Source organism: Corvus hawaiiensis, chromosome 3 (genome assembly GCF_020740725.1).
Source record: "Corvus hawaiiensis isolate bCorHaw1 chromosome 3, bCorHaw1.pri.cur, whole genome shotgun sequence".
In the NCBI taxonomy this organism is placed as follows: domain Eukaryota; kingdom Metazoa; phylum Chordata; class Aves; order Passeriformes; family Corvidae; genus Corvus; species Corvus hawaiiensis.
The window spans coordinates 58,480,945-58,508,743 of NC_063215.1; the positions used below are offsets into that span (position 1 = coordinate 58,480,945).

At 42.6% G+C, this 27,799-nt stretch overlaps 1 long non-coding RNA gene across 1 annotated transcript; it reads left to right on the forward strand.

Moving 5' to 3' along the window:
- The first annotated feature begins 5,940 nt into the window (after positions 1-5,940).
- Positions 5,941-22,442, forward strand: LOC125324140. The gene is made up of 8 exons (XR_007202829.1): positions 5,941-7,171; positions 7,258-7,499; positions 8,941-9,076; positions 9,946-10,008; positions 14,155-14,248; positions 17,430-17,894; positions 18,428-20,444; positions 20,765-22,442. It is a non-coding gene; the product is annotated as an uncharacterized LOC125324140 (long non-coding RNA).
- The last annotated feature ends 5,357 nt before the right edge of the window (positions 22,443-27,799 follow it).

The window sequence follows — 27,799 nt, forward strand, 5'->3', positions numbered from 1 at the left end:
CAGATCTTTGTTTATCTGAGGATTATTCTAACGAAGAACAAGGTGTTATTTATTTAATGATGTCAAAATGTTGTTGCCCTTGACTCCCACTGCTAGAGCATTTCAAAGTGGAAAACAACTCCTTTGCAGACACTGGGCAGGGTCTAGAATGTCAAGTTATACCTTCAAAGTTAATTTGGCAAGGGGCTAAAGCAGAAAGCTCAGTAGAGAAGACTAAGGCAAGCTGTTTGATAAAAGCTTCTGTAGATTAGATCACTGCTCTACTTCCACTTGTGGTGCGAATGGCGACGAATTGATCCACCCACAAGGGCATCTGCCTGTTACTCACACAGTCACTTGTATCACAGAATTACAGAATCATAGAATATCCTGAGTTGGAAGGGACTGACAAGGATCACCGAGTCCAGCCCCCAGCCCCACCCAGGACCATCCCAAAGAGTCACACCATGTGCCTGAGAGCATTGTCCAAACACTTCTTGGACTCTGTCAGGCTTGGTGCTGTGACCACTTCCCTGGGGAGCCTGTTCCCGTGCTCAACCACTCTCTGAGTGAAAAACCTTTCTCTAATATCCAACCTAAACCTCCCCTGACACAACTTCAGGCCATTTCCTCGGGTCCTGTCACTGGTCACCACAGAGAAGAGATCAGTGCCTGCGCCTCCTCTTCCCCTCACAAGGAAGTTGTGACTGCAATGAGGTCTCCCCTCAGTCTCTTCTCCAGACTGAACAGACTAAGTGACCTCAGCTGCTCCTCATACAGCTTCCCCTCAAGGCCCTTTACTGTCTTCGTTGCCCTCCTTTGGAGGCTCTTTAATAGCTTAATATCTTTCTTATATTGCTCTTTCAGAGGCAAAAGATGAGAGGTCAGAAGAGGTCATAGTAGCTCTTTATGGTTTTATTTTTCCCCATGTTTCCTTCTCCTGAAGAGGATAACAAGCAGTTTTAACGAACCCTGAAGCTTTACAATCACTTAGATTTCCCAACATCTTAATTGCTTTCTGTGGTATGTATCCGTGAGAGCATGATAAAGCTAAAATTCAATCTGAAATCCCATAAGTGTTTGCAGATGTAGGAATCTGATTGCGATGCAGGACACAGCTGTACCCTTTCCGCTGGGTTCTGCCAACACCGTAAGCCAAACACCCTGAGTTTTGGACAGATCGTAATCAGTCAAGATCTGCATCAAAAATGTGCAGCTCAGATCCACTTTTGGTCTAAAATATGACAGGCCACATGCCAGAGGACACATACCTAATTACCAAGCTGTGTTGATTCTTCCTTCTTCTCTACTTTTCTCAGTAATTTTAGAATAAATTATATCTTTGGCAAATTACACAAGGAGATGATTATACACTTAATTAGATGTTTACCTCTCATTTTCTTCATGGAATAGTATCTAGTACAGATGACAGGAACTCAGAATAATTTTTCTGTATGGTCACATTTTCCCAGGGTTAGATTTCACTGACAAAAAAACCCCAAACCAAAACAGCAAAGCCAACAGTAAGGCTAACAGTGAGGTTAGGGGAATATTTACACCATATTCAGCTTTTTTCTTCCTTTAATATGAAAATGAATAGTATCAAGGGATGGTGTCTCAGCTACTTGCAATCCATTGGAAAATGCATATTTGAAAGGAAAATACATAATTTATTAAATGTATTGCTTAAAGTGAGAAACTTGAAATTGAGTTTAGTAAGTCTGGGGATTTGAGGTTATACTTGGCATAGGCTACTCAGTCTGCTGAATTATTCAATGCTAAGCCTGCCAGTGGGAATAATGAGAAAACAGACATAGATTTCAAAATATGTTTTCATTAGATTGGGAATAAAAAGTTTAAAAATTTAATAGCTACGCTCAAAAAAAGATTTTATGCCCTCCTCATTGAACAACTGTTGACAGATGACTGCAGTTCTGCCTATGAAAGGAGTATCCATGCATATTCACTTAGTAGCACTTAAACAAGAGTAAGAGACATACTGTCCATTAAACTGATGCAAATGTTAAATATAATTAAAAGTTGCTTCCTTTTGAAACCATTTTTTTTTAAACTAACTAAAAAGTACATATATATTAGAACATAAGGACAAAAGGTAGTCACAACGCTGATGTCTTTTACACCTGTTTGAGGAAACCGGTTTTAAACAAAACCCCTCTGTAAGGATTGCCCTTTTGTCATAAGATTGGTTCCTTATGATATAAAAGCACTCTGATTTCCTTCAGAAATTGAAAGAGTTGTGCAAATAGTGGTCATTTTTCTTTAGTTTTAAATGTTATCAGTGGAAATTCTGCTTTAATCGAAGCTACATCTGACTTTTTGTTGTCTAAGTATCAGACGACCTAGAGTCCGAAAGATTTCTCAGACATATAAAGAAAAACAATTTCTTGGCAGCACATATCTTCAACCACCACAAAGAAAGAATTGTTTCAGGAATTGAAGCAAAATCCCTCATTTTATCAAATTCTACTTTTTTTCATCATTAGTAGGGGGTAACTCCCCTTGATAATAGCAGGCCCTTTTTCTCCTCATCTCAGGGTTGTGTAAGACCACAGGAGATAGGAGAGATCAAAGTCACTGAGACCACAGTCCATCTTACCTAAGCCGAGTCACACTGTTTGGTTGGAACCAGGAATTGCTAGCAGGGAACACAAACATCCATCTGAATCTTGAAGTCTTTCATTTCTGTCAATCTCATTTTTCCCCCACCACACAATATTCTACCCACTGCTGTCCTGTGCCCTACAACCAACACTTCAAATAATGTCACTGAGAAGGGATGAAGACAGAATCTCTGCCCGTGCTTTCAGTCTCATACCTCTGGTTCTGCACTTGCTCAACAAAATATAATCCCCCAAAACTGAATTACTGTTTTTGACATTTCATTTAATATGTCATAAATGTGTACTATAATTGATTGGTATACACTATGTTACTGCTAATCTTTCAATAATATACTATTTTTCATCATGTTTTGGTAAAATGGCTAATGCTTTTTGTATTTTCTTTGATTAATTTTATCAATAAGGAAAACAATTGTCAGGCCTAGAAACAGCACTTCTGCAGATTAAAAGGCTATGGAAAATTTCTAGGTTTGTCCAAGGAAAGACATTCTAGATGATGAAGAAACCACTGGAATGATTTGAAGAAAACAGAGAAATATCCATTTAATTAGCATGTAAAAGTCCCTTGGAAGAAAATGTTCTGCATTTTTAATACAAGCAAACGCAAGCTGGCTTTCCTCGTGTTCAGGTAGTTCATGAAACAGTGACTAACAAACTGCAAAGCTTTCTGAATATCTTTCTATTTAGCAATATAAGGCAAATATTTCAGCTTGATGACAATAGATCAGAGGTATGGAACAACAAATACAAATAGGAATTTTTTTTCACTCTAGGACTTGAGAAATATCCCCAAGCTGACTAATAACTCTAGTCACTTCTCCTCTGTCTCACTCTTGCTTGTGAAGGGCTCTTAAATAAGCAAATGCAAACAAGAAATAAGAAATAGGAAAGGTGTGGCTGTATACAGAAAAGTGGATATCTAAAAATTGTACAAAAAAAAAAAAATAAAGGAGAGCAAAGTATAAATTACAGCCTGTTCTAGGGCTATTAGATTTATCTGGAGCTCTTCCATCAGCCTCAATGACCTTTGGATCAGACCTGCCACTGCTTCAGTGAAGAGCAGAGTTCTCATCTCTTGCAGAAACTGTCTATTCAAGCCAAAAGCCAGTCTTCGTGCTGAAGCCCTCCCACCCCAGGTGGGGCTGAATTCAGACTACACTTCAGTCAGAACACCTGAGCTGAAATCCAGCCTATTTAGCAAATACAGAACATCACTTATTGATGCAGATATCCCACTTAAAATGCAAGCATCATGTGGATGGACTCTGTCCAACTCTCCTTTGAGTCCAATGGACTGGAATCAAATTGATCTATCTACTGCTGCGGCTCTGTGACAGTCTGGCAGTAGAAACCAGTTGTGAATTTAAGGGACCACTTGAAATGTATTTGACCCTGCTATAAATGGCTACAAAGGGGAGTGGGCAGGGTAGCATGATCTACCCAGCACAGTCGTTTTAAGGTAGGGTCATGACCTTTAAAGCTTTTCTGTCGGAGCCCCTTGCAGCAGTGAGAACAAGGGACTGGACACTGGAAGATGGCTTGGATATGTCATAGGAATTTTTCCAGTGTGTTTTCTGCTCTGTAGGTGAAATAATTCACTTGGATTTCCCCAGCTCCTTTGCAACTCTATAAATGCAAAACTGATATAGAAACATAATGCTTATAGGCAAAATGAAAACAAAGTGATGTACTTGTGTAGTCCTTTCCAAATACCATAAATTAGTGGAGTGGTTTGGTGGATTTTTTTTTTTTTAAGTAAAACAGCTCTTGAAAAATTCTGATAAGTTAGAAATTACTTGAATCTTTCCCAATTTGAAATCCTTTAGCAACTTAAAAGATGTAATCTTTTTAGCAGGAAGCTTTTCTAAGCAATTCCTAAAATTATTGTTTTCTGAAATGCTTTTCATTTTTTATTTCTTTAAGTGAACCTACTCAAACTTGAAACAAATTTAGGCTGCTATTCTGAACAATCTGTATTTTCTTTACTGTGTAATGAAGTAACCCCTTGGGTTTAACAAGAACTGAATGGACTTACATGAAAAATAATATGAGCTGTTCCAATCACCTCAGCTTAACTGAAAAAACTCATTTTCTTCATGATTATTCATCCATTTGGAAACACAGTTCAGTAGGATGTATACATGAATCCTCATATAAAATCACTCTCCATAACTCCTGTAATTAACAAACTTCCTGTAATTTCCCTACATAACTCTCCATGCTGTTTTCGTCTTCTTCCCACAGCCCTGGAAATCATGCCAGTTCCATTTGTATCTGGTGTGCAGAAATCTCAGCGCTCCACTAGGCCACATTTCTTCTTGCTGACAGTTATACACTTCCCAGCACAAACCACAAGATCAAAGCAGGCTTCTATCTGCTGTGCAACAACTCAACAATTTTGGAACAACTGGAAATCCTAGAGGCTTTCAGAGGTCATTCACCTCTCTCTTTTTGTTGCATCGCCACACTCACTGGTTATAGATAACAGAAGTTGTGGTCTTTCCATAATTTGGTCTCTTCATGTATTAATTTGCATGTTTTGGCTTCACACTTTTAGTTATTTGAAATGTTAGTATATTTAGTCTTGGAAAGATTATTCAAAAGCCTAAATCAGGAACACTGTCTCACATCTGGTTCCTGAGCTCAAGACAGCATAATCATTGTGGTATAGAAAATTAAGGCCAGGTTTCTGAGTATTAATTGTATTTATGAATGTCAGTGTATTGACAGCTTTAATCACAAGACTTTAACTGATGATATCACTTGAATCAAAATGAGTTGGGATATATGGAGCCAAATTGTCATCTTGGCACTTCTGTGAGAATAAAATATCTCACAGTCATTCCTCACGGACGGTTGCACCAGCAGCAAAACAAGCTCTGAAGGGCTGGTAGGTATAATATCATGTCACCCTCTATCAGTCCTAAAAGTTAGAGCCATTCTGGTGCAATGTGCAGATGGCAAAGGACACTTACTGGCCAGCACAGAGTAGAAAAGTCTTCAGGATGCATTGATCTTTTTGAGTGTTGGGACTCATAAATTAGAGTCATAACCCTGTTGTGCTTTCGTTTCATCTCACCCAGTAGAAAGAGAATGTGTACATGCATAAGTCTACGTACACTTTTATATTTGCGTTAAGTTTTCTGACAGGAGATAGATTTTCCTCTTCTGTGTACTAATTTTCTCTCTCTGTCTCTGTCTCTGTCTCTGTCTCTGTCTCTCTGTCTCTGTCTCTTGCTCTCTCACACAGAGGGCTTCAATCCCCATATGGGCCATTCACTTAAGCGTGGGACTTGTTGATCCTTGTGGGTCCCTTCCAACTCAGAATACACTGTGATTCTGTGATTTTTTAGATTGTAATTCATCAGTATTTGGAGGAGCCTTAAGCTTGTTGCGTTTCCACATGGCCTACCATTAGAGTAAATATCTAGAGCTTCCATTGCATTCGTGAAATGTAAACAACAACTTTTACACTAAGAGTAATAAATACAGGATATAACATACAAACTAATGTTTGGCACAGTTGAAATTTCTTTTAAAATCAATTTTATTAAAAAGCAGTTATAGCCTCCTCAGATACCCCTTCACACGGGTAACTTTACTAGACATTTAAGGTATGACATAACTCATTAAATACATTAAAGAAGAGAAGTTTTAGGTAGTTTTTCTGACAGCTGCTTTTTTCTCCTCATAAATGTACTATACGAACACCATTCATGATCCATGCATACTCAGCCACGTGCCTCTGCTACCCAGTGATTGTTCTCCCAGTGCTCCTGCTATTGTGTGGCTCTCCATAACTCAGCCACAGACTTGTGCTGGAGGATGGCAACACACGGCTCTGAACACAGAGCTGTTTGAACAGCTCCTGTGGCAGCGGGGTGCCTGGCCCCTTGCAGTCGTGCCTTTGAGCCGCAGCGGCGCCGGCTGCGGCAATAAAAGTCCAAAGGAGGGAGTGGAGCCTGCATCCCTCCACAGCCCCGTGTACAGGGAGCTGCGGCTTCCCGTCTCATAGGAAGTGCCCACTCTGTGACCTGTAGTTTCTGCTGTCTGAACGGCTGTCTCTGAGCTTCCTGCAGCAAAACAAAACGGCACTGAAAGTGTCTCTCTCTTCCTTTTGTTTCACTATTTTCCTTCCACGGGGGGTCTCTGAACTTGTGTGCCCAGCTGGAATTAATACACCCAGAGACTCTGCAGAGAAGACTGGGGAAGTGGAGGAGGCCCAGGGGGGTGGTGTGAGTATTCGTTGTTGATATACACATAAATCAGAACCAGCGTATCACTCCATTGGATGTCTGAGGCACATCAAGGACAAAGGAACCTCAGTTTTTGACCCTCTGCTCCAAACTTTTATGTGCCTGGTCTCCAGACTTGTATCAACAGCCCTTGGCATAAGTAGCAACAAATGCCAAGGAGAGAAAGGCAGATCCTTCTGCAGCTCAACATAAGCCAGAATGGATTATAGGCAGGCTGAAAGGACTTGCTTATATCTATCAACCGGAGCTTCAGAGCTGGCAGATCTTTGTGGAAGAGTCTGAGGCAAGGGTGAGGTAAGCAGGGAGGGAGAAAGGGAAGGCAACTGCAGAAATATTGAGCACTATTCTCAAGTTAGTTTTTTTATGCCACACTGTCGTAGGAGCAGCTTGGCACCAGCTGGTGAGTAACCCAGCAGTATATTGCCCTGGTCAAACAACCCACTGCTGCATCTGTATCACAAGCAAGCATCTGTATCACAAGCAAGAATCTGGCTTCTGGATTGCCCCTCTCCAGTGCAAGGCAGATATCAAGAGAAATGGGGAAGGAGACATGCCAGGGTTTTCTCCAGACAGTCTTCTGAGAAAGTCTACCTTCTTGTGCAAAGAGAGATATACTTCAAAGGTGAGTGAAGTTTAGAGGGTTTTTCCTGCATTTCACTGTGACTATAAGCCTGGAGAGGTTCCTGCTGTAAGCCTGTGCTTTAGCTTTAGATCCCTGGCACACTGGTGTCTGTCAGAGATTTATGCTGAATGGAGGAGATCCAGCTGAGCACTACACATACAAATGTCTACATCACTTACCCTGTTTGGATCACTGCAACAAGATTTCTCAGAGTAAATCAGGTCACTCAGCAAGCCAGTCCCAAAAGTTTTGATGATGCTTTTGAGTTGTCTCCCCTGGCTTACATAGTTACACAGTAGGCTTTGTCCTCTGCAGTAGTTTGTGGCCTCTAGCCTCAAGCCATAGCATGCATGTCCTCAGTGTCAGAACACAAAAACACTGTCTGGGTGGGATGCAAAGCAATCCTATCGTTATCCAGATCACTTAGAACTCAAAAAAATTACCCCACAAAAAGATAACCATTATGTCTTAATGCCTGAGACATAACCCATGAGACCTAAACAAACTCAGGGCCAACTGCTACAACATATGCATGTAGCCAGTCTGCTCTGGAAACATGGAGATGGAGCAATGGGTGGGCGGAGGACCATTCTGCTGCTCTTGTGTCCAGGAGCTACTTTGTTCAGTCTGTGGTACAGTCACAGCCACATAGGCCCACCCCAGCCTTGACATCATGCTGTAGTAGGTGGTTCCTGCTGTTCTCTGATCATTACTAAGTCTAAGAACTGTGGCCAGTTTCATTTACTAATTATGGAAATGAGGTCAAAATTAGGTGATGGGCTGGCTCAGAACCAAGCCCAGGACTTTTGCGTTTAATGCTCAGCTAAGCTGCTCTCTTATGTTGCCTAGAACCTTGAACGTAGATACAGTCTTTAGAAGGGGAATTTACAGAGAAGAGTGAGATCTGCTCCAACAGGGAGTTCTGGTGTTAGATTGTGCCAGAAGTAGCAAGTCTGTGTTACAGAAAGAGAAGATGATGAGGTCTTAAGTTTCGATACTGATCAAAGAAGAAGATAGGAGCTTTATGGCAAATTTATTATAGAAATAAAAAAGTTGAGAAGGTTTTCTGAGATAACAAGTAGAGTAAATTTGATTCAGTAAGTCACTGGGCTGATTTGCATTCCTAAAAATAACCATAATTTCAGAACATAGATTTGGCCCAGTGGGTGAAGCTATTAGTCAACCCTACCTGGTATTCAGCCTGTGTAGTAACAAATAGCACATGGTGATGAAAAGGAATTACAGACAAAGCGTGCTGTCCTTACCCAATCAGACATTGCTACACATGGTGTGAAGCATTTCTTTCCAGCTCTCACTGCTGATGACCTTGTGCCTTCAAGTATCAGGCTGAATTACCCTTATCTCCTGCAAAGCTATATATAGTACTTTGCTGTTGTAAAATCTGGCACCAAGAGGGGTTTTTTTTACACATTAACCTTAGGCTGATTATGGTGGTTGGGACTACTGGACTTTCCAACATCACAATATTCTAAAAATACCACTGAAAACCTTGACTGTCCATGTGGAAAACAACAGACACTCGAACTCTTGGAACAAGGTGTAAAGTTTGCCCTCAGGTAAGTTATGGTGTCATGATTGCAGCTGGTCATCTGGGAGCAAAACAGCAAATAGAGCTGGTGGGAGATTTATTGATCAAATGAGAAGAATGAGTGTGTGCCAGATCTCCTGCTCATCTGACAGATCCTGACATGTCCATTGCATGTATCCAAGGGAGTCATTGTCCACAGTCATAGATCAGAGCCAACTAAGGTGTATCAGCTGAGAAGGAGCAAAAAGTAGCCAGCAGTTTCCTTTTCTTTCTTGTGTTAATAGCTTTCTATCAGAGCAGAAAACCAGGTTCATGCATTCCTCAACCTGTATTTGTCCTAAGGGAACATCAGTGACAAACTGTTCTTCAATATTTTTTTCCTGACTACAAAAACTGCCTGGAAATGATATAATGCAAGATGTAGCTTGGAGGTAGCAATGAATGGCATTAACTGAGGGGAATCACCACTTTAGTTTATTCCTTGGACCTGATGTATCTCTTTCAGATTGCAAATGTTTTTAATGCTCAACCAGTTTAAACAACCTCAGTGGTAGATGCCAACTGGTCACTGAAGTGACATCTAGACAAGGACAATACATGCAGTATCACAGCTACTGTATTCTTTGAAACATGTGTCTCCAAAAAATGGAACAGCCAGGAAAGAGGTAAGTAGTCAGAAAAAAAATTCCCACTTTTTATTTTTTTTTCTATATAACACCAGAAAAACTGAATGAGAACAGTCTAAGAAATATTCATGTTGTTAGTGACATGGTTTTGGGTGGGGAAGAAAAGGAGTACACAGCCAAGAAAATGGTATCTATCATGCTCATTGATTTTAGTATTTGTTTTCCAATTCTGCTAATTACTTGTGCCATGTCTGTCTCTTTCTCTTGTCAGACCTATCCAGTCTGGAATTGCCTTGAAGTCACTTTCAACTTGCAGATTACGAAAGTGACAAAGGTACATACATTTTCTCAGCAAGTCACTTTCACTGGCAGCCCTCTAGCCTAGTCCAAAAGCTATCTGTATTTATCACCATCTCACGGAAGAGTTGTACTGCTTCCAAAGGAGCTCTTTGCTTTTGTGCAGCAGAGCCGTCACTCTCTCAATGTCAGTAAGTCCAAAGTGAGCAGCTAATATCCCCTGGCAGTGGTTCCAGGAGGCCTGGGTGCTACACAATAAAGATCGTGTTTTTCCAGAAGATGAAGGGCTTTCTATTCTGGTTAACTGGGGAGACCCCTTCCTGACACTCCTTCCAAGCATGTTGGTTTTATTTTTAACTCCATTTGCTTTAGTCTCGTCTTTGGCACCAGGGATAAAGCTTTTTTCCACTGCCAGCTAAAGGTGTCAATGCCTGAACATGTAGATAGGCACTGATTGAGAGTCTCCAAACTGCATCATTCTGCAGCTCACAAATCGGTGGCAGTTAGGCAGTGCCAGGCATGCAAAGTTTAGATATTTAACTTTTATCCAACCTCTATTTTGGGGCACTTAAGTACAATCCCATAAGCTTCAGAGGCTCCATCCAGCTACTACCTGTAGTAGTGAGAAGCAATTCCCATCACTGAGAGAGATCATAGAATACTAGTTTGGAAAGGACTTCAAGGATCATCTGATTCAACTTTTCTTGGCAAAAGCACAATCTAGACAAAATAGTCCAGCACCCTGTCCAGTCAAATCCTAAAAGTGACCAATGTTGGGGAATCCACAACTTCCCTAGGGAGATTATTCCAATGGCTGATTGTTCGCTCTCATTGTGAAAAATTTTCCTCGTGTCAAGTTGGAATCTCCTCAGAAGTGATTTTTACCAAATACCTCTTGTCTTCTCCATATGACTCCTTGTAAAATAGGAGTCTCCATCGTTGGAGATGCTCAGAAACAGCTCCAGAGTTGCACAGCTGAGCAGAGTATGTTGTTGTCTTGTATGTTGTTGGACTTTTATGTCTATCTCACAGTGTATCCAACTACTAGTGGGTACACATAGAGCTGCCTCGAGCCCTGTAGAGCCTTAACTACTGAATTGACCCATCATGGCCCAAGGAAACAGTACTCATTGACATTCTACAGTCTGCTCTGGCATGCATTAGGAATTACCCACCACAAATTGATCTGTAACATGGAAAAACAGTTATGGATTTATTCTTTTCTCTTTTGTTAAACTGTGCCAAATATTTACAGCTCAGGCTGTAACTGAACTGGAGATTTCATGCAGGGATACCTTGAATTTCTCAGTTCCATGCATTTGTAATGATTTCCTTTTTGTTCGTCCTTCTGCCATCATGTCAGCTGTTAATAGTATCATTCTCTCTCTCCATGAGCCCTATGGCATACTCCAGGAGCCACAGAGGTTGTAACTGCACTGATTACTGTGCTCATGGGTCAGAAGCGCTTTCTTCTGCCTCCACAGAAACAGCACAGCATCCTTGAGAAAGTGGTTTAAACACAGGCACAGACCAAATCCACTCCTGTGGTAACTGCTGAACTATAAAGTTATTCCAGGCATATGTTTGGCCTTATTTGTCAGCAGTTCTTTCAAAACCTCTCTCTGCTTCAGTCTGGAGGTGGCAATGCGCCATCAGCAGCTGACTAGCATGACACTTGGTCCAGAAATGGGGTGAGTGAGGTTATCAGAAGGTAATTCAACATCATTGTCACCATTTTCCCTGGCTGCGTTGCCATGGTGTTGTAGCATATGCTACACAAAATAACAACGTTATTTTAGGAAAACTATGCAATGAACTTCTGTCCTTAGTCCACCAGACTCCCTACATGCTGATTGCTGGGATGCTAACTAACGGGAGCTTGCAGGTTTGCCATTGATGGAAAACTCAAAAGTTCACATTTTACCAAACAAGATGATACACCTCTATGGCGTGGGTACAAGGCATAGTTATGCATGACCAGTATTAGCTGAATGTTCTTAGACTGTATCTGTGGAAAATTAATGTTCCCCCCGATGTGCTTGACTGGCTTTGTGTCATTCCTCTGGCAAGAGAGACAGAATTGCAACAGCTTTTTTTTCTTTTTTTCCATGTGCCATAGCCAACAATGTTGTATGTTATTAGCCTGTAGCACAATTTCTAAAATTGGAATTTCCATTGCTTGCAAGGCAGACTGAAAGTTTTCTTTTTGGAAAGGCTGTATCTCTTTCTCTCTGCTGCCTCTCTCCCATACCTCTCCAAAACATATGTTTTCAATCTTTTTCATTTATATATAAGAAATCACTGCCGACAGACATTTTTCCTTTGCAGTTTATCTTCTACTGACCTCCTAAAAATATAAAAGAGATAAGAAAGAGAAACCAGAGATGGATTTACTGGTATGACAGAAGAGAGATGAGGAAATAAAAGGAATAAATTCCTCAGTTCAAATGTGAGCCTGCCAGACTGCAAATCAAAGATTTGCTAAATTCCAGAAATGTTCAGGTCATTTTTCCTTTTCCTCTTGTGTGCTTCGAGGTTCAGTCTGGAAGACAAAGCCAAATCACTGTGTAAAAAGTGGTTGTTCCCAGTATCTTCAGGTGGCACCAGAAGCACCAGTTCTAGGAAGTCTCCCAGGGAAATTGCTTTTTATACTTCCACTCTAATTTTAGAGACAAGACATTAGGATAATGTGAGCGTGCATCCACCTTGCTTCTGCAAACTGAACCCAAATAGAGCCTTTCAAGGGCCATGTGTGTCTCCCAGAAGCCTTGGATTTCGAGTGAGGGTCTTTAAAAGCATGAATCACTCCTTATTTCCTCATTTAATTTAGCCAGCGCATAACTGAGCTCCAAGTTGACAAACTATGGGAAAGAATATTTAGAAATCAATAGTGCCTAAGTACATGAAAAAAAAAAAAGGACAAAGACATCTCAGTTTCTAAAGCTCAGCCCAGGAGTCAAGACTCACATCTGATTGCTCTAAACAGTACTTACTAACTACAACCAACAAAAAGGGACGCATTTTATGAATCAGTATTTGCATCTGTGATCACTATGGACTTTGTTAGCTTGGTCCCCCAGTGTAACTCCCCCAATAGCAAGAGATCTTTGTCATGAGTCTGGCTGGCCTCCCAGCAACACCTACTTTCATCTGAACTGCATGCCATGAGATCCCACCCAGAGGAGTCAAGCCTCACTGGGAACAATGAGTAATTCTTGGGAGACGCCACTGGAAGGCTGCTGCCGTGGCACAGGAAGGCCGATAACATCTCCCAAGCCACAGCAGCCCTTTGTGTCGGCAGACACAAGTGGGATGTTCCCTCTTAAGCTTTCCAGATTTGGAGGAAGTGGACCTTGAAACACAATGCTCATTGAAATAGACTTTCATCTAGGGGATCTCGCAGCGTAAGTGCCGCTCGGTGATGTGCTTTCCATCTGCAGCTGAGGCCTCCTGATGCATTTCCTGTGTTTGTTCCAGAGGGACGGATGGCAGCACCTTAAACCAGGCACAAATTGTACTGGAGGGTGGGCATTATTCTGGGCTGCAGAAAACAGTAGACATTAGTAATAACAGTATCCTCAGGAGCCTCTGGTGGAAGTGGATGACATGTTGAATTACCTCCTCTCTCTCCTTCCCTCTCCTTAAGAATAGCAGTCTCATTATAGAAGAGTTTAAAAGCATTTTGTATCTGGCTGTGGTGATGCACTGTGCTCCGTTGTTCAGAGTTTCTCTTGGAAAGGAAGGGCCACCTACACTTATGACGCTGAACAGCCCTGGAGAGCAATACTGTAACTGGGAGTAAACCACAAAGGCTAGAACACTGAGTGTCGTTCCATCGTAATTGGCAGATTGGATGGTACCAGAAATACAGTTGAGGAAGACACTGCCACTGAGAGAGGGTTGCTTCAGCTGTTAACTAAGACACTGTGAAAGTAACTCACACCAACAGTACTTTTCTTGTCAGATGTCTACTGACCAGTCTTCAGGCTGTGACTTTGCAGAATTTCTTGTTGTTCGCGGAGCCTTGTAATTAAGCCTAGGCTGGTTGCAAGTGCAAATGAGTACTTTGCCACGTGGAAAAGTGTGTAACTGAACATGGGAGCATAAGGACAAAATGTAGCTATTTCTGAGGAATAAATGTTCTCATAAAATCCTGTGGAATAAATCCCCTTTTCTGTTATAGGGTCCAATGGAAAGAGATAGACCTGCTCTACTTAATTGGCATCTCCCTACCAGAAGTATTTCAGGAAGTCTCGAACTGCAGGGGGATGAGACTGGTAAGAAGGAAATAGAAGTAGCTTCTCTCACAAATCAGTTACTGAGTCTTAGGCCTGAGCCCAGGGCATGGATCACAAACTGCAGGTTTTGGTAGCTGGAGATAGCTCCACTACTAACTCATCTTGAAACGCTCATAAAGAGAGGAAAACATTCAACCAAAAAGTCATTGAGGGTATGCGGAGATGGATGCTGTGTTGTGTGGGAGGAGGAAATAATTACAAAAAAAAATAATATCATCCTCTCACAGTCCACTTTGGTTGCAAAATCTATTTTCAAATTTTCATGTCTAGAAATACTTACTACTGGCAGATCCCCTCTGTGTGAATTATTCAGGCACTCTAAAAAAGCCTCCTTACTTCCATCTGCCTCTAATGACTATGTGCCATCTGAAAGGAAGAAGAATGTCTCTTTTTAATATTGATCTCTTGTCTATCTCAGTCTAGACATCATGAGGCTCCCAGGGTGGGCTCAGAGCCATGGGGTGAGGCCGAGCTGGGGCAGGGACACAGCAGGCAGGGCACACAGGCAGGAGGGTACTCTGCCTGCCCCACAATACTGCTGGAGAAGAGTCATTGGATCAGAACTTAAGGCAAAGGCAGAGTGAAAGGAAAATCACACAAAAAAAAAAAAAAACCAAAAAAAACCAACAAAACCAAAAACAAGAAAAAAAAAGAGAAAAGGGAAGAATTAAATGTCTTATAAAGTTTTGTAATTTTTTTACCACGACAGTTCAGGGTATGATAAAAGGGCATCAGGATACACATTAGAAAAATCAAAAGACTGTTAACTTATTGAAATATTAATTTACTGTAGTAAGGGGAAAGCAATTCAGCTCAGTGACCAAAGGAAAGGTTTGCCTAAATGTTAGGAAAAAATATGGCTAGTAAGAATTTTGATAATAATACTGAGGACTACAATGATGCCTAAAGACTTCAGTCATGTTAGGCCTTTGCTGTGAGTAATGGTGTGTAAGCATATAATGCCCATCCAAGAACACTGTATAACAACTATCGTAAGAGCGGTTTTAAAGCTTCAGTCATCTTAAATAGCTGAGTGCCTGATGAACAAACAAGCACCCTGGCCACCACCCACAGGTACATGTATATGGTTATCCCACAGTGACATCTATTCAATGTCTTTTCCGTGGCTGACCTTTGGGTACCATTAGGAACTTTAATGCCCCACACAGGAAGGTTCAGGGTCAATTGATACACCTGAACTGGGAAAGGATGAATTTTCCTCTTGATCTGCGTTAACTGAAGAGGCTTCCTGGCTCAGGCTGAGGCTATTCCCATAACTATAGACAATTAAAACGAGGCAAAATAAATTCCAGCCTTGAAATCTTTCACCTGAAAGGCAGTCATGCTGGAAATGGTGTTAGTGTTGTGATGAATAGAATAGAATATAATAGAAACCAAACCTTTAATTTGCCAAATTTATGAGATTAAGACGTTATTTTAGAAATTATGCACTGCTGAAGTATATGGTTCCCACAGTGCAGAAATCAAGGGAGCAGACAGATAAAGAATACCATATGGTAAAGACTGTCTTAGTATGACTGTGTCTTTTCAGAGTAAAACGTATCTTCAAGATAAGCACTGTTTAGAAAGCAGCCATGTCACTTCCAAATATGCCTAACCATTCTCTGGGGCTTCTTGGATACCGTGTGTTGAAAGAAAGTGCTCTGTGTTGGAAGGCTGAAGATCTCAGACATACTTAATATAATAATTCTTTTGATTAATAACTCAGGCTCGCTGTATTTTTAATTATTCTCAATGCATCTCTGAAAAGACACCTGTCTAAATCCCAAATCTATTTTTCTAGAAGAAGTGACTACCTAAAAGACTTGCACTGACACTTAGGAGTGTACCTGAAACAGAGAGAAGGTCAGCAGAGCAAAGTGAGACTTCCTGGCAATGATTCAAAAGGAGGTGATGGAGGAATATAACATCTTATATCAGTTTTAGAATTGTTCTTTATTCATTTCCAGGTTTAGCCATCCTCCCACAAACTCGCCAGACTAAACAGCTGCTTCTACTTGCTTTCACTGAATGTGATACTCAAAGCATGGTGGAAATTAAACCATATAGTCATCACAAACGAGACCAGTTTATTAACCAAAAGTCTAGAGTCTCAAACAGAGTAGTAAAAGAGTAAACATGATATTGTGACCTCTGGTTCCACTGGTATTTCCTAGAGATTTAGCTAAATGATACCTTAAAAACATCCTATTGCACAGGGACTATCATCCCTTGGCCTCTTCTTTCCTTTAGCTGATAGCAGTCTGAATCACTTCATGTAAAATTCATCGACCAAGTAACATATTTCATCAACATGGATCTCAACTGCTTTGTCACAGTGCTGCATCTTTAGCAATTTGCCATAGCATCTGAAACTACCGGGTAGTAGGAGATCTGTAAAGCACTGCAGTGGGACACGGTAGTCACAGCACCTCTTGGTTGCCCTGGTCTGGGCAAGCGGTGAATATGCAGCATAATATCAAACATGGGTGTCACTAGATAAAGTATGTCAGCATAACTACAGTCTAAATATTTTAAGCCTAAAGCAGCTTAAGTTCCTAATTGCATCCACAGACACACAAAGCCGTCATTAAAATCTGAAAAACCCTAGCTCTGCTGTTGGTTAAGTCTGGAGTTGTTTAAACTCTCCATGATACTTTTGTTGCTCATGGGGCATGAGCTAAAAAAAACACCGGGGGAGAGGTGGGGGGGGGGGGGGGGGGGGGGGCGGTGTGTGTAGCACAGTGGCAGCAGGACGAGTTCCTGGGAAGAGGTAGAGGCTGAGGCAGCTTACAGAGCAAGGCTCCCTTTCCTCTGTGGCTTTTCCAGCCAATTAATTAAGCTCTGCTTCTTTGCTGTCCCCTCTATCTTTTCCTCCCTGGTTGCTGCACTGGAAGGAGATGCGAGAAGGAACTTTAATCAGTTTTTCAGTGTCCTCCCCCTTTCTGTCCTTCCACCTCCGTCCCCACTCAGTGCTACCCGTGTCTTTGGAGCTGGCTTTCCTAGCTGAATCAACAAGAATTGCAAGCACCTCCCTACTGACCTCCACCCAGCTGGCTGCAGAGTTTGTGGTTGTCTTTTTTCTCTGTGCATTCAGCGTACATCGGTTTAACAAAACTCATGGTGTGCAATTAAACCTACAATTTTTCTTGCTCTCCAGGAGGCTGGTTTTGTGCTTCATTTTGTTCTCCGCATCCCTATTCCTGAGTCAGTAAAGGCTGAAGCTTTTCAACACAGTATCCTTTGAAGGAGCTCATCCTCAAATTGACAATGTTCCACCTAGCATTAATTTAACATTTAACTCATTGGAAAAACCTGTTACAAAAAAAGGCTGCAGGGGGGATACACATTAAAGCGCTAATAATGAAAATTTCTTTTTTAAACTAGGATACCTGGGAGCAAGCCCACAGAGCCAACAAGAAACAGAAGGCCACATCCCAGGTCCACTGCAGAATATCAGTGACTGTGTCCCCAAAAGTGCCTTCTAGGCTGACCCTGTGCCCTTGGATCCCGTGTCCCCTGGCAGCCGGAGCGCAGGAACAGCAGGGCCCCGCAGGGTCCCTGGCTGCTGCCTCCCTGCCGCCCGTGACGCATGCACCCGGGTGTAGCAGGCCAGGGGCGTTTGGTGAGACTCTGAAGAGCCCTCGGGAGCTTTGCCTTACGTACAAAAAAAAAAAAGGGGGGGGACAGAAAAAAATAGAGATAGGGGTTTGGAGTCCCTAATCAGCAATGATTGCTTCCTGTGCAGAAGTCAGCTGTTTCCATACAATAGCCAAGCTGTTCAGGCTCCAGGCGCCATCCCAAGGTCATCACTTCTCTATTGTTGTTCCCCACCCCCATGGAAAATTCCTGTGCTCTTTTATGTATATAAGTGTGTTTGGTTTGGGGTTTTTTTGTTGTTGTTGTTGGTTTTTGGTTTGGGTTTGGGGTTTTTTATAGCTTGGAAAACTCACTCCTGCCTCTCGTGGTTGTGGCAGAGTTCGGCACTTGGCACTGACCTGAACTTGGCTTTTCAGAACTTTTCATTTGTTCTGCATCAACACAGCCTGCTATGCCTCTTATCTCAACAATTTTTTAATGTTTTCAAGCAAAATACTTATCTGCACTGAGGTCTGTGGAGGATGTAAATCACATTCAAATCTGACATATTTTTTCCAGCTTGCTTTTCTAGGGATTCCTGTGTGTCATTGCCCTCTGAGAGTGAGAAATGAGGCTGTGTAAGTTACTAGATATTGTTCCCTTATAAAATATTTATTTCCTTACACACATAAACCCCTTTCTCTTTTACATCTACCTAGTCGAAGCCCTGTGGAAGGGAGTATTTCATCCTAAGAAGCCATCAAGATATCATTGCATTGGTTCATTTTGAGACCTGCTGAACAAAGTTCTACACCCTTCAGAAGTCCCGTAGAAAAATACTCATTTTGAGCAGCTTCTCTGATTTCTCAGAATTCTCCCAAATCCCATTCATTCAGCCAGAGCTGATCCTGGGCAACACTAAGCAACTTCTTAAAAACTACTGCCTGTTATGTGTTGCTGCTGACATTAATTGGACACAGCAAATTTAGCTCTTGCAAATTTGATACCATATAGTGCAGTCTGCAGCTTTCAGAAGCGTTGACTAATTGACTGAGAATTTCTCAAAGCATATGTAGTTTACTAAGCAGAACTAGAAAAAAATTGTGGATTTCAGGAAGGCCTATTTGCTTACACCCTGTGCTGCGTAGGAATGCCAAATGGAAAGTTTATTGCCATACCTACAGCAAGATCTCTGCCTGATATTGGCTTCTCAGGAAGTTTAGTGGCAGCTGTGGTCTCGTGACATCATCTCTGGTGTCACTTACTGCTAATAAAACAATTGTGCTACTCAGTCTGTGGCTTGCACAAAATTTAGGACAACTCAGTGCTTTAGCCTGCAACAATGGATGGAGACCAAGTCAGACGAAAACTCTGTATTTAGTTATAAAAAATGTTTTTTCCTGATCTATCCTTTTTTTTACTTTTTCCCAAATGAACATGTATTGACTGTCCCTACTGCTTGCTGAGGCAGGCGAGTCTGAGCCACAGCAGGGCACCCCACTGTGTCTGGGTTTGGGGGTGAGGGCACTTGCTTGGATATGCTGACTCCTTTCAACCTGTAGGCTATTAGCACTTGTAACTCACCCTTTAATTTCTCTCTGGGTGATTTTTTGCAGTTTGTGCTTCTCAAGTGCCCTCAGGAGCACAGAAATCTGCTGCTCAGCTGTCAGCCAAGTTCATGAATATTTGCACCTCTCAGACTCCTCTTCAATAGGGTATAGCCAGACAGGCTTCATAGTTCTGCTGGGAACAATCGCTGTTAAAACTCTTCTGTTTGAAGGCTTCTTCCCAGTTCTATGGGCTCTGATTATGTCTTTTTCAGTACATTATCTCACTGTAATAGCTTCTTTGGGGCCATTTCTAGCTCTTGAATGGATTATCATGCTATCATTAGGCGAGACACCACATAACCCCTCTCTGATGACTGTGTCACTTTGAAAATCCTGAGTTACTGTTAAACGTGAAACCTGTGTTGTATACACAGAACACTAAGTTATAAGCTTTTTAGCTTCTGTGAATAAGTTTTTGTACTACTTGAGATTATAAAATAAAGTGTTTTGGTTGTAAACCATTGCTTTGTCATGCTAGCACAGATTCAAAATGACAGGCAGAAACTTAAGCACAAAAGGCTGCAGAGATTTACATATGGCATCTGTACAAGGCACTCTTACCCTTTCTCTGATGACTATCACTGATATTAAATGTCAATAGGATTGTACTTCTACTAGATATGGCTTTTAATTAAAGTCTTCTTTCCAGATTTTTCACAACAATTCAGCTAGAAAAGGCTTTTCTTTTCCAAGGATGATTTTTCATGTCTAGAATTTAGTGCCACAGCACAATACCCAAGCCCTTTCTGCTAAGTATGGTATTCTTTGTCACTACTGAGTGTCTGCATTCTTAAAGTTTACTTGTTGCTGTTTTCCAGAAACTGTCAAGTCCTCAGTTGCCCACAATGGGACTTAATACAAGTTTCTCTACAACCTCTACAGTAATGGCTTAGAGCACTACAATTCTTAACAACACAGTCCTAGGGTTTCAGATAGCAATGTGACAGCATTAAATCTGGCACTGATTCTTAATGGAAACAGTTAAGGTACATATTTAAATACTTTAGTACAAAAACATTGTCAAATAATGTTTTAGAATTGTGAAAGAAAATGACAAATTTCAGTGAGATGTATAAAGTATTCAAGGAAAGAGGATATAATGGCAACATTTTGGAATGCATAGAAGATGAACTTAAAGGTAGTTTGCCCTCATATGTTATATATGCTGTAATAATATTTCTGAAATGAATGAACAGATTGACTTCCTCACCTTTGCTGTGAAGGCACAGCATCTGTGCTGCTATTTCCCAAATGGGTTAATAGGTAATATTCTAGTATTCTTAATGTGTTTATCTTCTCTTCCTAGGTCTCATTTTTAACTTTGAAGAGGATGATTCCTTCCTGCCATGATCCAATACCTAGTTTTTCAAAATCTTGCCAGTTACTTACATTTTTTTGTTTGAAATTGCTGTTGTAAAGGTGAAGACTCTTGAAATAATGACTATGATACAACTTTTAAAAATCCCTCAAGTAGTTAGTTAATTATATTCCTGGAGAGATGGAGTAATAGCAAGAATATTCTGAGTTGTAATAAAAATGTAAGAAGATGTTTAGAAGGGCATAATTCTCTTTTTAACTGCAGTCTGTTTTGAATTATCAAAGGCACTAGGGAGAGAGAGGAAGGGGGAGCAGAAATGAGATAACTCACGTAAAGAAACAGCACAGGAAATATAAGCCATATGTAAGCTGGACTATGAAAATACACCAACATACTCACCTTCAAAAACCTTGTAAGCACATTTCCACAGAGAGCAGAAATACCTGTAAGCAGCAGTTGGTCTCTTGGGGCCCAGCACATGTGGCTTTCTCCCTCCATGGCTGAACCCCAGACATGGCACTACCCCCACGCTGCTGGGGGAAGGTGGAAACTGGTCACAGGTGACTGCGGGTGACTGTACCAGGACAGCCTGGCAGGTGGCCTCCAGGAAGGTTGCCCACGCCTAGGTGAAGCCACAGCACAGTATGGAATGTTTTCCACATGTGAGGAACTCAGCAGCTCTGGTGGATGCAGGCGCTCTGTGGTGCACTGGGACTTTCCCATGCAGCATCCGCCACCACGTGGGAACGGTGCACAGATGTTTCCCCCCACTGCCAGAGAGGATGAGACCTCACCTTGTGACAGGAAGCTGCACAGGACAGGTCTGTGCAAACACACAGGTCCTGTGGAATAGCTGGAGCCAGATAGTCGCACATAAAACCCTTACACACATTTTGGCTTTTAGCGTGTGGACATACCCAGCAACAGCTCGACTTCTTGATAGTGTTAACTAAAGGCTGTTATTTTTGAGTTTGTGGCAGCTGGGCACTCTTTAAGAAAGGAAAATAGAGCTAAGCTTACTGGTGACCTGATTTTAGGCAGCAATTTCTGTACTCCTGCTCTATTTTTTTTGGCATTCAAAAAATAGCTATAGCATAAAAGAGTATTCTGAATGCTACTCTCTACCTTCTGCTTTCCAGGAAACCCAATGCATGGATGAGTTCCTGTTGACACTTTATACAAATCATGCTTTTTCTTCCTTGGCCTGTGACTCTCGTACAAAAGAAGCTTCTTTTATCACTACCTAAAAATAAAGAACACTAACAAAATGCCCTGATCAAAGCAATTCATTCATGAGCAGACTGATTTTTGCATGCTGCTACTTTGTATGTGAGAACCATTACCCAAGGAGAGAGACCATGAATAGACATAGTGTTTACATAGTACCAAAGTATAAGGTTGCTCCTTGTGGGTAAAACAGAACTGAACCCTCATGATACACTAACATGTGCGTGGTAGCTGATGACACATCACTGCTGCCTACATTAGCACAGCAAAGATGCTTTGTTCTCTGATGTCATGAGTTTCAAATCCCAGCTGGGGATTTACTGACTAAGCCACAGTGAGCTGCTGTGGCTTCCCTCCCAAAAGGAAAAGAGGAATAAAATAGAATGGCTTTCTGCTTTTGATTTTGCTTCAGAAATACTGCTAAGCACTAGGAGTTATTTCCCTGTTGGTACCAAAATTTTACTACAGTTCTTGCTGACAAGAGCTACATAGACCCATCAGTGGAGAAAAGGCTCATTAGCCACCTCAGGACAAGACATAATAGCAATTCCTCTGAACTCAGATATACAAATCACAGATTAAATCCTCATTCAAATAAAATTCCTACCACAGATTGGAATTGGTAATTGCTCACCATTTCTCTGTAGCAGGACACTTATACCCCCGCACAAATGCAGACTGAACAATTCCAGTTTTACTGTCTGGCAGCCACTTCTTTAACTGTTATGTTTCTTCAAGTTCTTGTCTTTAAGTAATGGCACAACATATCTTGTGCATGGAAGGTGTTAGAACATACAAGCTTTGTATAGAGTCTCACAGAGAAAACTATTTTTTCTGCCTTTTTCCCTGTGAGAGGAGGGTAGTGCAAGTGTCTCACCAGAGCTGAGGCTAGTGAACCCTCTCCAGGAGGTTCTTAATGCTGTGAACTAAAACAGTTGAGGACAGAGGCCTGGACTCTTGTTGTCACTTGTTAGGACCTTTTTGAGTGATGATCCCAAAACAATATGCAATGGTTGAAGCATTATTGTCACAGCATTCCTAGAAAGCAGGGATTATTACTTCATTGTTAAAGTGGAAACTGAGTCACAGAAATATTGTGACTTGTACATGGTCACAGAGGAAGGAGTCCAGAAGAAGGAAAAAAGGTGTAACCAGTGATGTAAATTCTTCACCTTTTCATTCCTTTCTTCCATTGCATGGTCTTGGGCACTTTCTATATATTAACATGCCACAGAAGTGCTTTAAAGTTTTGTTTGAGTATGGACAGCAGATGAAGATATCTGAATGGAAAGGATAACTAACAACTCCTTATAGTTGCTGTCAAGAAGCATGGGCTGAAGTCATGTGGCACCTGGGTGAGGCAGGGTTTGCAGAAGCCTGGCTTCCCAGAGGGGTGTCAGGAGACCCAGTGCCAGTCTGGCTTTTCCTCCTGCAGCAGCAGTCAGGATCACTCCACAAAAACAGTGTGAAAAGGGAAAAGTGGGTGGTGGGGGGAGAAAACAGATTAAGCAATCCCAGAGCATGAAAGCATTCAAAACTCATGACTCCTGTGTGCTGTCACATGTCTTTCCCCAGAGTGACAGACAAGTAGGAGACAAAAGGCTAAATCTCCATCCTGGTCCCCAGGAATGGAGAAGGCTAAAAAACTCTAAAACTAAGGGAGGATATGAAACAAGACTAGGCTCTGAAGTGGAAGGTTGACAAATTTGGGTGAAAATAAGGAGAGAAGGACAGTGTGAGAGAACTAAGGAAAAATAATGAGAAAGAATTAAGAAGTTATTATAATTGATCTAGTGAGTTACAGGTGTCCACTGGGTCAGCCAGAAAAAGTGAAAAGTAAAGTTGAAAAATATTTTCTCATTTTTTACTCTTGAAAAAGCAATGAGAATTTATTTCTTCAGGGCACAAGAAGAAAGAAGTCTTTCGCTGTTGCAGAGATTGCAGCACATCATATGAGGGGGTTATGAAAGTTCAAACACACACAAAATTTGTCAGCTTCCTCACTGCCCATTTTGGAGCTAAGTGCGCACCATGCTAGATGTACATGCAGGGGTGTTGCAGGAAAAGTGCAATGGTTGTGTTTAAAATAGCACAAACTCTTCCTATCTTACCGGCATTGACTACAGGGGCAGGCACACCCACTCAGGCCTGCTTTGTGCTTCAAATATTTTACTGGTCTGACTATTTAGATTAGAGATGGAATTTCTTTTTAACTGGTAGAGGTCACGGTACAGGCATATAAATCTGACCATGTTAATGGTCATTTAACATTCCTTTCAGTTTCCATATGGAATTAGGCAAAGCAGTATAAAATAATACTGTCTTTCTAACCTACACAAGTGCAGAGACTGCTGCATTATTTTAAGTTCACCAGGCAGCAGTTAGATTTTCTGGATTTATCACTATGAATGGAAATGGCTGTCTCACCTTCACTAAAGCTAGGCTTGCTCACAGCAGCTGAGGGTATAAACTGTGTCTGACCATACTGTTCAATCCATGTCCAAAGCCAGGCTTAAACTTGCCTGTTGAGTTGATTCCAGCCTGAACATTTCATTTGGCTGTCCTCTCCCTGGTGACTGTGGGCTGTCTCTAGATTACTCCTTTGGCAAAAAAAAAAAATAAAAACTGATGATCCAATTGCAGTGAATTTAATTAAGTTACACCAGTACTTAATAAAGGCCAGCCATTATTAATGTCATCGTTGCTGTCTCAAAACAGACCTTTGTAAGATGTGTTGAGTGTTGCATACCCATTGCATGACCCTCGCAGACACGCTCTGGGCTGGGCTGTACCTAGCCAGACAACCCCACCACAGGGGCAGCGTGTCACACCAGGGCACGGCCTGCTCAAGGGATCTTTGTGGCAGGAGGAAGATGATGGCAGCTGAAAGACAGAGGCTTGGGCTCCTGCCTCAGGAAGGGAAGGAGAGGGGCAGTGCAGCACTACAGCTAGGGGCTGCAGAGAGGGACCTGCTGCTGCTGGTGCCAGTGCCAGCATGGGAGGCAGTGGTGGCCTCTTCTCTAGATTGTCCTGGCCCTTCCAACATTCCTTTCCCTCAGTCCCAAAACATAACCTTAGAACCCAAACACTCTCAGCCTTGCTTTTCAGGTGCCCTTTGCTACAGGGCTGGGCCACTTGCTGACTCCCTGCTCTTCCCAGCTGAGGAGCAGCTCTGGTGGCTGCCAGCCATGTGAATCATAGAATCACAGAATGGTTTGGGTTGTAAGAGACTTTAAAGATCATCTCATTCCAATCCCCAGTCATGGTGTCATGGTCAGTGACACCTTCCACTGGATCGGGTTGCCTAAAGCTTCCAGGATTGGGGCATCTAGAACTTTGTTGCAGTGGGGATCCTGCAACACGCATATATCAAACCAGGAGTCCCGTGGAAAGGAAATATATATACGGACAGACAGATTCTTGATAGCTGTTTCAGAGAGATGTTTATTTCTCCAGCCGCATGGCTGGAGCTCTGCCCAGGAACTGTTCCAGTCACGGGACCAAGGGTCCTTCTGCCCGCGCAGGGAACACAAACCAACCAATGGGAACGAGGCTGAGCAGGGACAGGGTAGCCCCGTGTCTGTGCCCTCAGGGCCCCTCTCCCAGGGCTACACGGCAGGGGAGGGACCCCAACACCTCACCCGTTTTATTTTAATAAAAGGAGAATGAAAACAACTGGATAAACATAACAAGAACAGTTTCAAAACAAAACAAGCCACCCTCCTGAGTCTTTAAATGTCCAAACAGATTCTCTGGAACATCTTAGGGCTGACAGAAGGGAGACAGAATTCTCTGAGCATGCTTTGTGGGGAAACTGAGGCAGGAGAGGGTTTAACTTCTTCCCTCCCCCTTTTCATCCCCCACTCGGCATTGGAAAGGGATTTTTGGGGAAACAATTGGCAAAAGCATGGTTTTGTGAGGGAAACCATGGGTGAAAAAACGGATTGGGAATACACTGGGGGTAATAGGACATAGGGTAAAAGGGAAAGGTGGGATTAGGAAAGGGAAACTGTAGGGGGGGCTTACAATGGAGATACTGTCTAACATGACTACGATTTTTTGCATATATACTGCCTTTTACAGGAACACCATCAGGCCCAGTGACCTGCGATGCTTGTAACCCTTTTCTCCCTAGTACAATATTAAATTCCACCACCTCTCCATCTCCCAAGCTTGGGATGCATTTTTCAGGGTTATTCTTTTTAATAGCAGTTCTATGCACGAATATGTCTTGCTGGTTGTCACACCTTGTTATAAAACCATAATTTTGCTTAACATTATACCATTTTACTATCCCTAAGGTCTTAGTTGCTATGATCTTTTCCTTTTTCCGAGTGGCTGCTGTTTTCTGTCTCGCTGCGTCTTTGCTCTCTCCTTCGGTCGCTCCCGTGTTGGAATTGTCGGGGCTGCTCGTGCCTGCGCGCTCTTCCCGGGGTCGCGTTAGGGGCCGTGCGGGCCGGGCCGGGCCACGCCGCTCAGTTCTCCGTGCGTCGCCTCCTCTGGTCGCAGCTTCGCTGCCGCTGTCGGGCGCTGCACCCACGTCTCGGCCGGGCCCCCGAGCGACGACTCCCCCGCGCCCTGCTCCAGCGCGTGTTTCGGCTGGGCGCGGCTCCGTTCCACCGCCATCGCCGCCAGCCGCCGCCCGCGCGCCGCCCCTCTCGGCCGGGCGTTCCCGGGGCTCGCTCCACCACGCGCTGCACGGGGCCATTCGGGCACCGCCGGGTCCCGCCGCGCCTCGCTCCGCCACCGACACTGCGGCTCGCGTGGCTCCGCCCGCGCGCGGGAACTGCCTCGCTGCTGCTCGCAGAGCGCTCGGTGCACGTGGCCTGGGCCGCACGGTCCCTGCGCCACGCTTCCCTTCACCAGGACACAGCTGACATTGCTCAACAGTCTCGGTAACTAAATAATATTCACGAAAATATTCTTCCATCGGCATATATTTTGACTCCAGTATTAACTGTGTCCAAACGGTTTTCCAAAAGCCCTTGGTAATAATTAAATCCCAAGAAACATAGAAAAAGTTCTTAAACAACCATGCCAGGAAGTGTTTCAGTTCTTTTTGAGCTTGAATCAAGCTAAAATTTACAAATCGTTGTTCAAAAATCATTTTAAGTTTAAGATAAATGTCCATATGCGGCTCTGAGAGCCAAGAGTCTTCCCACGGTTCCTCCATAGTTTAGATATGGAATAGCAAAGCAAAACCAAGAAGAGGAATCCAAAGTTTCCAGGGTTTACTCACACAAATCAGTCGCTTAGGGATCGGGGATCGTTCTGCTCTCAAATCTCCACCATTTGTTGCAGTGGGGATACTGCAACACGCATATATCAAACCAGGAGTCCCGTGGAAAGGAAATATATACGGACAGACAGATTCTTGATAGCTGTTTCAGAGAGATGTTTATTTCTCCAGCCGCATGGCCGGAGCTCTGCCCAGGAACTGTTCCAGTCACGGGACCAAGGGTCCTTCTGCCCGCGCAGGGAACACAAACCAACCAATGGGAACGAGGCTGAGCAGGGGCAGGAAACCCCGTGTCTGTGCCCTCAGGGCCCCTCTCCCAGGGCTACACGGCAGGGGAGGGACCCCAACAGAACTTCTCTGGGCAACCAGTTCCAGTGGCTCTCTACCCTCATGGTAAATAATTTTTTCCTAATATCTAATTTAAACCTACCCTCTTTCAATTTGAAGCCATTCTCCATTGTCCTATCACTACACATTTTTGTTGAGTCCCTCTCCAGCTTTCTTGCAGCTCTTTTTAGCTAATGTGTGCCAAGTGAATCCCAGCAAGACATAGGAGG